The sequence below is a fragment of the Adiantum capillus-veneris genome, chromosome 6 (genome assembly GCF_014529385.1).
Source record: "Adiantum capillus-veneris isolate H3 chromosome 6, ASM1452938v2, whole genome shotgun sequence".
NCBI classification, from domain to species: Eukaryota; Viridiplantae; Streptophyta; class Polypodiopsida; order Polypodiales; family Pteridaceae; genus Adiantum; species Adiantum capillus-veneris.
The window spans coordinates 163427029-163443559 of NC_140936.1; the positions used below are offsets into that span (position 1 = coordinate 163427029).

The window sequence follows — 16531 nt, forward strand, 5'->3', positions numbered from 1 at the left end:
ACTTTTAAAGCTTCTACAACTGATTATAAACAACATCCATACCTTTTTCTATAGGCTAACAAAGCCTTAATTAAAACTCCGACTAGAGTATAATACTCTCCGTTATTATTACCACTTTTTTGCTCCAATAAAATTTATGGTTTTTTTTTTTTGCATGATAGAGCTCTGTTATTTTTGACTTGACTATTCTTCTCTCATCAGCTTGATGAGGCAATAGGCCCATACTTAACGATCCTACTACCGACTCATTGAGTATGGTGCCTAGGTTAAGGACGGACGCGCACACACACACACACACACACACACACACACACACACACAAACACATGGTCACTCCATTTGCTATGAATATTCCACCTAGCTACACACTTAAACCTGAGCTACTGGGATAGCTAATGATCTTTTTCTCTTATAAGGGGCTATCTTAGGCCTATATCTTGAAGGAATTTTGATGGAAGCATAATTTTGCTGATGAATATACAGCTCTAGCTCCCTTGGGTCTGGCATAACTGGATGGCTTACATAAATAAGCCTATTAGGGGCTAAAGGTTACCATGTTTGGAGTATACATATACACATATCCTCTAGCAATACACCTAACTCATCTCAATATCTGTAAATTGGATACTGTGGCTTAATTGTGGTCTTTCTTTTTCTTGGTAGACCCCTTAGCAATACACCTAACTCATCGCATTATCTATAAATTGGATAATGTGGCTTAATTGTGGTCTTTCCTTTTCTTGGTGGCCCCTTGATCAAACTCTTGATGTACAGTAGTAGTCTTAACTTGGCCGTGATGCTTAGAACTTAAAACTTGTTGGTCTTCTAGGACCGGACTCTTTTCGGCTTATAGGTCTTTGGGTTGAATACATCATGTGGAATATACCCTTTCGTATGCTTATATTGAGTTTCCACCCTGTCTTGATGTGAATATCTTCCTAAAATATGAACTCTCAATTAGTATAATTACCTAGGTATAACATTATACTGACCATTTAAGAAGACTCCTCTCCCGAGCGTGATGGGGCACACTATAAAGTGTTTCTCTCACCTTTAATTGTGTAGTTGACATGCCTCTAATCAGATACTATATCCCCTACACCTTGACCATAAATACAATCTGGCATGTGATGATGATGCCTGTTTTTTTCTATGGATATAAATTCAAAAAATCAATTTTTCATTGTGGTCGACTGCATAAATTGGAAAGTAGTGGGTTATGCTGCTTGGTACTCTGGTTGGTGATGATAACCCATCGCTTTGCAGGTTCTTTTCTTTTTATTTTGATTTCTGTTTCAAGAAAGTTGGCTGTTTCAGCTTAATATTTGGTTCGGAGCCAATATTTAAATCTGATAATGTTTTACTATTTGGTGCAAGAAAATCTACTAAGGACCTCCTCTCTACTTAGAAAAAGACCTAAATTTGTACTGACAGATTTGTTTAAGACTATTTAGAACATTTGGTGACTGAGCATGTATCATGTTTTGTTTCACCTCTTTTGATCTTAAATCACCTAGGGTTAGGTTAGCTTTCTGGAAGTGCATGACATGATTGGTGCTTTGAGTGCTTGGCTTGGTGGGCCTAAATACCTTGTTCATTTTTTAATAATCTCACTCATGGTTGTTGGGTTGAAACTTATACATGATTCTTCCACTGTCCACTTGATGTTGTTTTCAATAAAGGTATAAATTGCAGTTATCTTCTAGTGCTACACTTATTATGACGTGGGATTTGAGGTTATGGGATTGATTGAGCAAATGCTAGGTCCTTCCCATAGATCCCTTTAAGATTTAGGTAAATTTTTGTACTTTTTGAAACCATTGATTGATTGCTAGCTTGGAATGTTTCATCCGCTATCTAACTTACTAGGATTGCATAAATTAGGAAACAGTTGTTTCATTACCTAGCTTTGGTTGGGTTCACTATAGGAAAATGCTACGAGTATTAGGACTTTGAAATAAATTGGACTAACGACTAGTATTGTTGTTTTTTGCATATACCGGGATCACGTACTTTGTGGGTAGTAAAATATGGTCATATGTTAAAAAATGAGACATATTTGTTTAGATTATACTAGAGTCTTAAAGATTTACTTTTATAATTGATTGCATGGATTAATCATCTCTCTTATGGATTACTTCTAAACTGATTGAAAAATTAGGACCTAATTATTGCATTATAATTATTTATTTTGCATTATAATATAAATTTGACCCTAAAGTTGACTGATCTGATAACCTCGGACTGATACTCCTAAATAGTAAAACTAATATTAATCTTAGCCCATATTGACTTAAAACATCAATGGCTCATATTGCTCTCATATCATCATCTGAAGCTGTTTGGACTATTGATCCTTTACCTCTAGTTCTTGGATCCTAATGGAGCTACACTAGGATGATCAGGCAAAATTTGAGAGTAGTTTGTACTTGACTAGTCCATTTAGGTTTATAATACCACGGGAAATCTTGTTGTTTATCAGCCATGATAGGCTCCTTTAATGTGATTAATCATGATGGACTTACAGTCAGGTGATAACTACTCTGGTATTCTCTTTACATTATGATTTGGTCCTCGAAACAAGATTACTACTTACTAACACACCTAGCTCACTTGTGCCACATGCTTTAATGATGGGATTTTCATTAACTACCTAGTACATATTTTCCTTTGGTCTAATAGCTTCGGTTTGTGATGTATCCTTTACTTCTGAAACTAATGGATCTATATGACCTGGTGGTGCTTAGGCATGTGTTGTCTGAGAATGCCTAACTGATACAGTGCTATTAAGCTTTCCTGATTTTGAGCTTTGAAATACTAACACCCTATGATAGGTCTAATTGTGGTTTTCTTGAATCACCTACTCTCTTATGATCTCAGTTGAGTTGTGATACCTGGCTATTGAATATTGTTTCCATATTAAGTGACTTGTTTATAGAAACATCTCTAAATTGTAAGTGGTTTGGCTATAAGGCTTATTGGAAGCAATGCATGCTTAAAGTTAGCAACTGAGCCGTGGAAAGAGCAGGCATCAGTTGAAGAACACGAAGCAACACCTATTGTGCCAAAGGACAATCCCAAAGACAGTGACGCTGACTCTCCACAAGATGGTCACAAGATGCACATGCAACCGAGACACCACTATGCACAAGCCAGCTCCCAATTGTTGTAGCTCTATGTGCGACCAGCCACTGAAACAAGGTGACTTGCCTCGACTGTCTAGACTCCCACAACCTCTCCCAAAAAGCTGCCAAGAACTCAACTATGAGACCCTCCTCCTACCAATGAGATGTTGCAACAAGGTGAGCTTCTCTCTGTGCTACCAGTATGTGACATCCTAGTCAAACAATGTACTAAAAGAAAGGGACACCTGCGAGTATGTGACATCCCAGTCTCCAATGTCCAGTCTCAAGAGCTGTTGGGTCAAGATCGATGGCACAAGTCCTCCCACAGATTACCACCACTCATATCCTTTGGAAACAGCACTTTGCCACATGCACAGCCTCTTCTGCAACTCGCTATAAGTGTCCCTCACCCTGTAACTCAAAAAATAGGGAGGGAACAGTCTCTGAGTAGGCCCAAACTGAAAGGAGAACCTCTAGTCACGTGAAGGCTCCCATCCATATGGGCGCTATTGGCTCGAGAGGTGTGAGCCACTCAACTGGAACTACCTCTGAGATGTCATGGCACTTGCTTTGCACCCCTCTCATGCCTTGTAACTGGAAAACTTGCAGCTCCTCTAACAAGCCTAAAATCTCTAACCAGTCACCTAAAGAGCGTGTTGGACCCGCTTCCATGGGACCCCAAGAAACATGAGGCTGACTACCAACCAAGTGGCCTCTCTGAGTGCTAACCATGGAAACACGGGACTGATGTAGGTGCTCCTTTGTGCAAGTAGGTTATCGCTGCTCAGGCCTTACCACAAATGCTCCCAAGACCGAAGCAAACTCATAATGAAGCGGTCCTCCACTCTCCTGCTCAAACCAACTCTGCACATCTCTATGAAGATGCATCTGGTCAAAGGTCACCAGGGGCCTTCTACTTGAGGCACCCTAGCACAAAGCCACTATAGTAAGAACTCCTTCCAGGGCTCCTCACCTGGAAGAAGTCCTCTGACTATGAACTTCCCAAGAAGGGCTTTGCTCTATTGTGCTGGGTCTATGATCCCAAGCCCTCCCTGTGAACAAGAAAGAGTGATGACTTGCCAAGCCACTTTGGCCCGGGCTATCTGAGTGTCATGTCCTGACCAAAGGAAATTCCTAATCAGCCTCTCTACCTGGCTGATACAAGAACTCAAGAAGATCCAGCAAGAAGTGATGTACCACATAGTCACCAACAACACCCAGTTGGCCACTACGACTCTGCCGACCAAAGAAAGTCGTGTGGAGCTCCAATGTAACAACTTCCTCCTGATAGACAGGAGGAGGGGAGCAATCTGCTTCTCAAGAGACAAGTCCACACCAAACCTAATAGCCCAAGTACTGAACTGCAATCCCTGGGAGAATCCACCTGAAACCCTCACCTAGCATCCAATCAGGCACAAAGCACCAGTCACTCTGTCACCCACCTGCGTCCACTGAGATGCATGTCGATAAAAAGCAAACTCATGGCACTGCTCCTCTATGCTAACGAGCTCCTGGCGAGCCTGCTATAACTGCTCCTCCAACCAAGGGTTGTCTGGATACTGCTCTTGCATCCTCTGCAAGGAAGCAACACCCCGTCTGAGATGCTGCTCCTCCTCTCTCACTGCAGCCAGGCAAGCCAAAGACTCTTGGAGAAAGAAACGGCTAAGCTGAGCTAGTACTGAAGCCACTCTGTCAGCAGGAGAATCTTGCATGTCCAAGCTCTCTGTCCAAAGAGCCTCCTTTTGCTCTCTGTCAGCAGGAGAATCCTACATGTCCAAGCTCTCTGTCCAAAGAGCCTCCACTTGCTCTCTAAGTGCAGAGTCCAGCAAGACCCTCTCAGAGATGCAAATCATCATGCTCCCCCTCCTCTGCCTATCTGCCACTGTGGGGATCACTAGTGCATGGTCCAAGAAGGAAGTCCCTGCCAGAATGCCAATTGTCCCACCCAAGTCACAGAAAAGGTCACTAGTATAGAAGCGATCGATTCGTGATAGATTCACTCCTCCCACTCTGCGGTTCGAACAAGAGAATGCCAGGCTATCTGGGGGCCTCACAAAGCTAGAGTGTTGCCACACATCTGAAACCCTCAGAGTCATACAAAACCTCTCCCAAGCTGTCAGCTCAACTCCATGTACAGTAGCGTGGCTACCACCAATCCTGTCAGAAGGGTCCTCCAACACGTTGAAGTCACCTCCTATGCACCATTGCTCTGCCTGTGGCGGCAGAGACTCAACAATCTGTGAACAAAACTCTACTCATGCACTCGCCACATTGGGTGCATATATGTTCAGGAAGCCAACAAGGCAACCCTGAACTTGCATAGTGATCCACTGAGCCCTGCCTGGCACAATAATCCCTCTGTCCACAATGGCCTGCTATAGAGACTCTGCAATAGTCATACACACCCCACCCTGGATGCCTCCATGTGCAAAAGCAGCTAACCAAAAAGTATCATATCGTTCACGTAAGAGCTAACCACATCATCTAATGTGGCTCTCACAAAGATGATGCTCTTGTAGCATAAGGAGATCAATCTCTCCTCCCACAAGGCAACGCTGAAGCTCCTGATGCAATTGACCCCTCTGACGTTGAAACTAGGGCCCACCTAATCCCTGCACGTTCCATGAGACGATCTTCGTGGGGAGCGAGAGAGAACAGATGCTGCCGAGCAACTAAACGTGCTATCTTTGAGGCTGGCTTGGATGGGGAGTAATTTGCATCCTAGTGTCCTCTAGATATGCATGACTGCAAAGAGTGCCTGGCCCAAGCCCAAGTAGACCGAGCCATGCGTAAAGCAGCCTCTTTTGTCCAGGAGTCCTCATGAATGTGTACATAGCATGGCGGCCACTACGTATCAGCAAAGAAGTGAACCACAATGTGTCTACATCCTGCTGCATCTGGAGGGGTCACAACAAACTTGGCCAATGGCCACAGAGTCTGAAGCATGTCTGTAACTCCTAGGTCTCCCCATGTGGTGAGAGAACCCTAGGGCATGTGTCTAGAGCCACTCCAACACTGAGTCGAGAGTCCACTCAGTCTGGTCCCCACCACAAAGGGGAAAAGAGAAGCCAACCACTAAGTCCAAGGCCTCTATCCCCTACCTGCAAGGAACAAAACATGAACCCTAAATCAGGCTGCCTCATGGTCTGATGAGGAGTCGTCAAGAAAGCGTGTAAAGTCGTAGTCAAAGAAGTTCCATCGGCGCCGAATGTTAAAGCTCGTCAAACCACAAGGGACTGCTGCAAAGGGAGACGTCTGTACCTATAGCGGGGGTTGCAAGAAAGGCTGTCCCTCTCTTGCCAAGCGACTCGTGGCAAAGGTGCTGCCAAGAGATCACCTAGCAGTCGGGGATGGCCCTGCCCCCTGGGTCGACTATGAAACTAGAGCGGGAGGGGGGGGGGAGGGGGAAGTGGGGGAGAAGAGGGGTAAGGGGGATCGGCAAAGGTAGAGGGCCAAGGAGGAGAGGTGGCGGGAGCAGGGGTGGGGGGGGGGGGGGGGGGGGGGGGGGGGGGGGGGGCTGACGAGGATGGCGGGAACTCAGGGGGAGGGGGGACTGTCGAGGGTGAAGCTGAGGTGGGGGCTGGAGTAGGAACTTTTTCGTGCTCAAGAGGACTAAATCGGATCCCTGTGGGAACATGGCCACTGTTGTTGGGTAAGCGCCTGAGGACCACCCTGAGTGTCAGGCTATCGATGTGGCCTCTGCTGTTGTCGACCACGAACCTGCTGCCATCCCTCCTCCACTGGAGACCCAAGCTCGAAGGGTGGCTCTACTTGTGTACTATGTGTCTCTGCATGTGGTTGTTGGCCAGCCCTTGCAGGTTGGGACTGGCCCTGTGGTGTAGTTCGTGGCCTCCTTCGTGAACAAGCCTTCGCAAGATGGCCCATCTGTCGACAAATGAACCATTGATTTGGGAGGCCCGAATACCCCACTCACCCAAGGAAGTAGAATGACCTCTGAGAGAGTGTGAATATCCATAACCAGAACGCGAACTGAGGGAATGCCGACCGCCTTGGCAGTTATTGAGGCTGTCGTGCGAGGTGTCTCCAAGACAGTCCCAATCACTAAGCCTATCCTGGACAAAAGTGGTAGGTACTCCCTCCGCAAACTAGGAAAGTAGACGGAGATGGGAATGTATGGCTCCCTACCAAAACATCTAAAGCAGGGTCAAAAACATGTCTCCACTTCTAAAAGTGGCCTTGAACTGCTTGTATGGTCAAAGGGCTCATAGTAATGACCTTGGACACCATCTCGGAGGTCTCAAACTCGATCTGGTAGTAGCCTCATTCGAGGATCTGAACGTCCAAGATCTTGCCCACCTTTGCAAGAAGGCGAGCCTTGAAAAGATCACGCAGCTCTCCTCTACTAGGTCTGGTGCCGAGAATCTTGCATATGACAGAAGTCGCCTGCCACATGCGTTCTACCTAAGGACCTCCTCTCTACTCAGAAAAAGACCTAAATTTGTACTGACTGATTTATTTAAGACTATTTAGAACATTTGGTGACTGAGCATGTATCATTGTTTTGTTTCACCTCTGTTGATCTTAAATCACCTAGGGGTAGGTTAGCTTTCTGGAAGTGCATGACATGATTGGTGCTTTGAGTGCTTGGCTTGGCTTTTTTATTGATCTCACTCATGGTTGTTGGGTTGAAACTTATACATGATTCCACTTCATGTTGCTTTCAATAAAGGTATAAATTGCAGTTATCTTCTAGTGCTACACTTATTATGATGTGGGATTTGAGGTTATGGGATTGATTGAGCAAATGCTAGAGCTCCTTCCCATAGATCCCTTTTAGATTTAGTAAAATTTTATACTTTTTGAAACTATTGATTGATTGCTAGCTTGGAATGTTTCACTTGGTATCTAACTTACCCAGCCTACTTGTATTGCATACTTTAGGAAACAATTGTTTCATTACCTACCTTTGGTTGGGTTCACCATAGGAATCTCCTAGGAGTATTAGGACTTTGAAATAAATTGGACTAGCGATTGGTATTGTTGCTCTTTGCATATATTGCAATCACTTACTTTGTGGGTAGTAAAATCTGCTCATCTGTTAAAAAATGAGACATATTTGTTTAGATTATACTATAGTCTTAAAGATTTACTTTTATAATTGATTGCATGGATTAAGCATCTCTCTAATGGATTACTTCTAAACGGATTGAAAAATTAGGACCTAACTATTGCACTATAATTATTAATTTTGTATTATAATTTAAGTTTGACCCTAATGTTGATTCATTTAATAACCTTGGACTTATACTCCTAGATAATAAACTAATATTAATCTTAGTCCATATTGACTTAAAACATCAATGGCTCATATTGATCTCATATCATGGTTTGAAGCTTTTTGGACTTCTGATCCTTTACCTCGAGTCCTTGGATCCTAATAGAGCTACACTAGGACGATCTGGCAAAATTTGAACATAGTTTGTACTTTACTAGTCCATTTAGGTCTATAATACCATGGGTCTAATTGTGGTTTTCTTGAATCACCTACTCTCTTATGATCTCAATTGAGTTGTGATATCTGGCTATCGAAAATGGTTTCATATTAAGTGACTTGATATCTGGCTATTGAAAATGGTTTCATCTGGCTCTGCTTGGCATAAACTATCATCTAAGTCAATAGTCAAAGGTTAGCTTATCTTTTTTTGAACATAGTGAATGGAACGCACTAATGGATTGGATATTAGCTAGTCGATTATCTTGCTTATAGCACATATATATTTTAGGTCTACTTCTTGATTACAAAAACCAATGTAGATTGTAAGTATCTTTAGAAATAAGATTGCTTCAAAATACGGTCACTTGCAAAACAATAACATCTTAAAGTTTTAAAGTGGTTCATTGGGATAAACACTTGGAACAAAAGGGGGTGATGGCCTTCTGATCACAATTTGATCTAATTATTATGTATAGTTTCCTTAAAAATAGGGTTTACTAGCTACTTTTGCAACCTGATATAATAATACCACTTGGATTAGCACAGGTGATGGCCTTTTGATCTCAAGCCTGAAATGAAATTTATAAAATCTTTTTGAAACACACATCTTACCTAATATGGAGAAATAATAGCCTCCAAGCCTCAATATGATGGCATCATGACATATTTTTGGATATAGATACTTGGTGAATTGACCTATTCATGGATGGTAGGTATAAGTTTAAAAACATTTTAAGTAGGACATGCATAACAACTTGTAGGTTTGTTGACATTGATAATACGAATTCAAGTCTAACAAATATGTTGTCTTGTTTCTATGGATGCAAGTGAGGACTCTATCTTTACTTAGGATCTTTTTGTCTTTGCTATTGTCCATCACCGCCAACTCGGCCTTTGACACTTTAGTATGAGTTGTTCTTAACTATCTTATGTACATTTAAATCACTAGAACAATATCTCATTCTCAGTACGGTGTACAAAAATGAATCAAAGATTGAGTCTTTTTGGTGCTAGTCCTTGTGCTTTATCTAAATCCGAATGTCTTTTGAACAGTTATGTTCTTTTGTGTATAAGTATTAGTTTGAAAACAGCAACTCACAAGGTTCTCCCAGCTTGCTAGGTAACCAGGACACTCGCTTTAGAGATCTTTTGTCAACAAGATTTGACTGGCCCATTGTCATTAATTCCATTTTAAGTTGATAGGTGCTAACACAGGTGGTCTTTCCTTGCCTTTAGATTGGATTCCTTCTCACAGCTATTGTAGTCTTTGACTATACTGGTTTTAGGTTGCAAATTAATCCAAAAGAAATTACCGTTGTTTAATTAATTATTTTGATTCTTAAAATTTCAAGAACATTTTACCTATAAACAGACTACTCTTAGTGGACGTATTGTTTGAGGACTATCCATAGAAACTTGTAAAGCTTCTACAATTGAATATAAACAACATCCATACTTTTTTCTACCGGCTAACAAAGCCTTAAAACTCCGCCTAGAGTATAATCATCTCTGTTATTATTACGACTTTCTTGCTCCAATAAGACTTATGGTTTTTTTTGCTTTGCTATTGTTCATCACCGTCAACTCGGCATTTGACACTTTAGTATGAGCCGTTCTTAACTATCTTATGTACATTTAAATCACAAGAATGATATCTCATTCTCATTATGGTGTACAAAAATGAATCAAAGATTAAGTCTTTTTTGTGCTAGTCCCTCTGCTTTGTCTAAAGCCGACTGTCTTTTGAACAGTTATGTTCTTTTGTGTATAAGTATTAGTTTAAAAATAGCAACATATAAGGTTCTCCCAGCTTGCTAGGTAACCAAGACGCTCACTTTAGAGATCTTTTGTCTACAAGATTTGACTGACCCATTGTCATTAATTCCTTTTTAAGTTGATAGGTGCTAACACGGGTGGTATTTCCTTGCCTTTAGATTGGATTCCTGCTCACAGCTACTGTAGTCTTTGACGTTACTAGTTTTAGGTTGCAAGTTAATCCAAAACTACTTACTTTGTTTAATTAATTATTTTGATTCTTAAAATTTCAAGAACATTTTACCTATAAACTGACTACTCTTGGCTAGACGCATCATTTGAGGACTATCCATAGAAACTTGTAAAGCTTCTACGACTGATATGAACAACGTCCATACTTTTTTCTACATGCTAACAAAGCCTTAAAACTCCAATTGGAGTACAATTCTCTGCGTTATCATTACCACTTTTTTGCTCCAATAAGACTGATGGTTTTTTTGACATGATACAGCTCTGTTATTTTAGATTTGACTATTCTTCTCTCATCAACTTGATGAGGCAATAGGCCCATACTTTGCCAACTCATTAAGTATGGTGCTTGGGTTAAGGACAAGTGTGCACACACACACACACACACACACACACACACCCTGTCACTCCGTTGGCTATGAATATTCCACTTAGCTACACACTTAAACCTGAGCTACTAGTATAGCTAATGATCTATTTCTCTTATAAGGGGCTATCTTAAGCCTATATCTTGAAGGAATTTTGATGGAAGCATGATTTTGATGACAAATATACAGCTCTAGCTCCCTTGGGTCTGGCATACATGGATGGCTTACATAAACATGTCTATTAGGGGCTAAATCTTACACTGTGTGGAGTATACATATACACATGTCCTCTAGCAATACACCTTACTCATCTCATTATCTATGGATTGGATATTGTGCCTAAGCCTTTCCTTTTTTTTTGGTAGCCCCTTGATCAAACTCTTGATATATAGTAGTAGTCTTAACTTGGCCCTGATGCTTAAAACTTCAAAGTTGTTGCTCTTCTAGGACCGGACTGTTTTTGGCTAATAGCTCTTTGGGTTGAATACATCATGTAAAATATACCCTTTTGTATGTTTATATTGAGTCTCCACCTTGTGTTGGTGTGAATATCTTCCTAAAATATGTACTCTCAATTAGTATAATTACCTAGGTATAACATTATACCGACCATTTAAGGAAACTCCCCTCCCGAGCGTGATGGATCGCACCATAATGGTTTTCTCTCACCTTTACTTGTGTAGTTGACATGCCTCTAATTAGATACTACATCCGCTATACCTTGATCATAATTACAGGCTAGCATGTGATGATCATGCACGCTTTTTTCTATGGATATAAATTCAAAAGATCGGGTTTTTCATTGTGGTCAACTGCATAAATTTGAAAGTACTAGGTTATGCTACTTGGTACTCTAGTTTGGTATGATAACCCACCGCCTTGTAGGTTCTTTTCTCCTGTTTTTGATTTCTGGTTCAAGAAAGTTAGCACTTTGAGCTTAATATTTGGTTCATAGCCAATATTTAAATACGATAATGTTTTACTCTTTGGTGCAAGAAAACCTAATAAGAACCTCCTCTCAACTCAGAAAAAGACATAAATCTGTATTGACTGATTTGTTTAAGACTATTTAGAACATTTGGTGACTGACCATGTATCATTATTTTGTTTCACCTCTGTTGATCTTAAATCACCTAGAGTAAGGTTAGCTTTCTGGAAGTGCATGTCATGATTGGTGCTTTCAGTGCTTGGCTTGGCGGGCCTAAATACCCTATTCATTTTTTACTGATCTGACTCATGGTTGTTGGGTTGAAACTTACACATGATTCTTCCACTGTCCACTTTATATTGTTTTCAATAAGGTATAAATTGCAGTTATCTTCTAGTACTACACTTATTATGACGTGGGATTTTAGGTTATGGGATTGATTGAGCAAATGCTAGCTCCTTTCCATAGATCCCTTTTGGATTTAGATAAAATCTTGTACTTTTTGAAACTAAGTTTTTACTGATATAGTTTGGGTCCGCTTGGATCATTTACTCCCTTACATGATATGATGTTCTTGATTTGATACACCCTATCTAAGTAGTTCTTAATAATGGAAAATTTTGTGATATTTTTCTCTAAAAATATATTGATTGATTGCTAGCTTGGAATGTTTCACCTGGTATCTAAATTACTCAACCTACTTGTATTGCATGTTGGGTTATAAAGCCCAATGTGGTCGCCCAGGTAAGTGGGCGGGCCGCCAGGTATGTACACATATTCTTTTGTAAAAACCTAATAAGAACTCACTATGCTCTACACATTACAGTAGAGCGAGTTCACCATATCATCGTGCTCTTCTTCTCGCACTCTCTCTCGCGTCGCACTTCCGCTCGTACTCCTTCAACTGGTATCAGAGCTCAGATCAAGGCTCGGGGCAGCACTGCAGGAGGCTAGAGTCACCAACTCAGATTGGAGTGAAATTTGGCAGGCGAAGACATGGCCCCAAATCTTGTGGGTAAGCCCTAAGGGCTTGGTGTTGTCAGAATTTCATTCTGAGGTCATCTCGACCACCGTTCGGCTTCGACAAAGGTCTGCACATGCCATTTTCGACTACGTGGTCTCGATGGGTGCATATCTGACTCTGCAAATTTGGGGTTTTCGGCCTACGACTGCAGGTGTTGAGGATATCAACACTCCCAGAGTGTTGATTTGTGGCTGTCTACACATCGAAGGAAGGCTCATAGTTCTTGGAGACGTGTCACATACGACACGAGCGCATCTACACACAGACTGTAGGCGACATCCACTAGTTCATCAGGTAGCTTGTGTTTGCTGCTTGATATTCCAGATTTCATCTTGACATTGCAGGTACTTCCACATGGGATGTATTGTCAGAGATGATGTATGTCTGTTGAGGGTTTGCTGGCTGTGAGTCACGCAGCAAACAACCGCCGCAGCGGTTACAACATACACTGGGAAATTTGTGGATGTATGACTTTGTGGGAAGTCTCTGTACTGTCACATTTACTGCAGACTTTGTTGAGGGTCGAGTGAGGTTTTATTGAGCTGGGGGATTCTCGAATGTTGAGATCCTTTCGGTGATACAGGTCTTGGAGCGATCCCTCGAGCACCCTTAGATAGGCAGCTAGGATGTATTGACTGGGAGTTAGACAGTTGGGATTGAATCTTTGCTTTACTGCCGTTGAGGCATTATCGCAGTCTATGCTTATAGGACAGTGACAGGACAGTGAGAGACAGTACAGGTGCAGGACAGGTTTACCCGCAGCTTACAGTGTTAGAGAGGCAGTGTTTTTTGAGCTATTTTTTGGTCTGTTTTAGTACACCAGAGCCATTTTACAAAGGAGACTCTGCCAAAATTTCTGCAGAATTTGAAGCTTTCTTGGTTCATTTGACAGGTTGATATTGGTTCAGAGGTCAGTTTACAGGGGAAACTCTGCCGAATTTTTCCCAGAAAAGTAAACTACTGTGAAGCATAGCTATGGCTGGATCACACGACACCGCTCTTTACAATATCAAGAAGCTGGATGGAACCAATTTCCCATTGTGGAAGAAGCAGATTTGGCACGTGTTGGTACAAAAGAAGCAGATAAAACCTATAAAGCTCAAGGGGATAAAACCAGAAGATATGGACGAAGATGAATGGAGCGAAATGGATGAATTGGCACTTTCTACCATTATGCTGACTTTGGAAGAAAGCGTTTACTTCAATGTAGCAGACGAGATGTCGGCTTATCAAGCATGGTTAAAGCTGAGTGATCTTTATGAGAAGTCACAGGTATACTGGCTTAAGAAGCTTGTTGACTTGAAGATGAAAGAAAAGACACCTATGTCCAATCATCTGAATGAATTCAACACAATCTATAGTCAGTTGTTAGCTCAAGGTGTCAAGTTTGATGAACCTGTTAGAGCTATGTTCTTGTTGATCACGTTGCCGGAAAGTTGGGACACTTTTCGCACAGCTTTGAGTAATTCTGCACCTCCAGATGGTTTGAACATAGCAGGTGTAGAAGGAAGTCTGCTTACTGAAGAAACCAATAGAAAGACAATGGACAAAGGCAAAGGAACAGCCTTAGTTGTCAAGGGAAGGACCAAAGAAAAGTACAAAGGTGGAAAGAGGAATCAGTCTCGTAGCAAGTTCCGCAGTGCTAAAGGCAAGAGTGACATAGAATGCTACCATTGTGGCAAGAAGGGTCACATGAAAAGAGACTGCAGAGAATGGAAAGCAGAAAAAGGCAAAGAGAAAGCTGAAGACTACGGTGAGAAGAACAAGTCCTCAGTGAAGATTCAAGAAATAAATGTGACAAACACTGTTGCAGAGGATGACAGTCTAGTGTCAGGAGACATCTACTTCTTGAAGAATACAATGGACTCAGCTCTTCTTACAGCATCTGATGGAAATGCACTGAGTGACTGGATTATAGACTCAGGGGCATCACTTCATGTGTCTCCAAACAAGGAGTGGTTTACCTCTTATGTGACCACTAAAGATCATGTTCGGCTAGGCAATGGGCAGACATGTGAGATCTTAGGTGTTGGAGATGTTCAATTGAAGTTTCAGAATGGCTCTTCTTTCACGCTGAAGAATGTGAGACATGTTCCCGCAATTACAAAGAGCTTGATCAGCACAGGTTTACTTGATGATGCTGGCTACGTCACCACTTTTGGACAGAACATGTGGAAGATATCCAAGGGTTCTATGACAGTAGCACATGGAGTAAAGTCTGGAGGACTTTACATGATTTATGTATCAAATGTCTCTAAAAATGTAATCAATGTAACCGAGCAGCCGAACGTTTCTTTGTGGCATAGCCGGTTAGGACATATGTCCAAGAAGGGAATGGAAATCTTGTCTCGTTCTGGTTATTTTCCTGGCTTTTCATTTAATGATTTTGAATTCTGTGAACATTGTCTGTATGGTAAGCAAACACAGCAGCCACATAAGCATAGAAGCAGTAGAAGAGATACACAGTTGGCACTTGTTCATAGTGATTTGTGTGGACCTATGCCTAACCTATCTCTAGGGGGAGCTTCTTACTTTATGACATTTATAGATGATTACTCAAGAAAAGTATGGGTTTACTTTCTCAAGCACAAGGATGAAGCGTTTAGTGTTTTCAAAACGTTTGTGACACTTGTGGAGAATCAGAGTGGCAAGAAGCTTAAATGCTTACGCACTGACAATGGTGGAGAGTATGTTTCAAAGGCCTTTAAGGACTTTTGTGAGTCAAAAGGTATAAAACGTGAACTTACTGCTCCTTACAATCCTCCTCAAAATGGTGTTGCTGAAAGGATGAATAGGACCATACAAGAGAAGGTCAGAAGTATGTTGTCTAATGCACAGCTGCCAAATGGGTTTTGGGCTGAAGCTATATCAACAGTTGTTCATCTTGTAAATAGATCTCCTAGCAAGGTTTTGCAGAAGGATTTAGAGTCTTTGGCTGTGAGGCATATACTCATGTTCCAAAGGAATTTAGAAACAAACTTGAGCCAAAGAGTAGAAAGTGCATCTTTCTAGGCTATGGTAATTCTGGTGAGATGGGGTACAGACTTTGGGATCCCGAATCCAGAAAGGTTGTCCGCAGCAATGATGTTCACTTTAATGAATCCAAATATCATTCTAAACCAGAGAGGGTTGAGGAGATTAGAAGAGTTGTCTTCCAAGAAGATGGACCTGCACATGCAAGACAAAATGTCAGGGCTCAAGAGGAGCAAGGACAAGATAGAGTGGAACCACAGGTTGTGGCTGAGCCTGAGCCACCTATTGTGACCTCCTGATAGGTTTGTTCCATCTATGAACTATGTCATGTTGACTGATTGCAATGAGCCTTCATGTTACAAGGAAGCAGTGCAAATGAAGGACTCCGAGAATTGGCAATTGGCCATGCAGTCAGAGATGACAGCTCTGCATAAAAACAAGACATGGAAGCTAGTTAAATTACCACAGGGCAAAAAGGCTCTACCTTGTAAATGGGTTTACAGGTATAAGATCACCGCTCATGATAGTCAGCCAAAGTACAAAGCAAGGCTTGTTGCCAAGGGCTTTAAGCAAGAACAAGGCATTGACTTTGATGAAGTCTTCTCTTCGGTGGTCAAGATGACTACATTGAGATGCTTTCTGGCATTGGTTTCC

The 16531-nt window shown here is 41.6% G+C and overlaps 1 pseudogene; it reads right to left on the reverse strand.

Annotated features, from left to right (window-relative positions):
* The window catches only part of LOC147456642 (histone H2B.3-like), a 48224-nt pseudogene extending 41214 nt beyond the window's left edge, over positions 1-7010 (reverse strand).
* Between the last annotated feature and the right edge of the window lie 9521 nt (positions 7011-16531).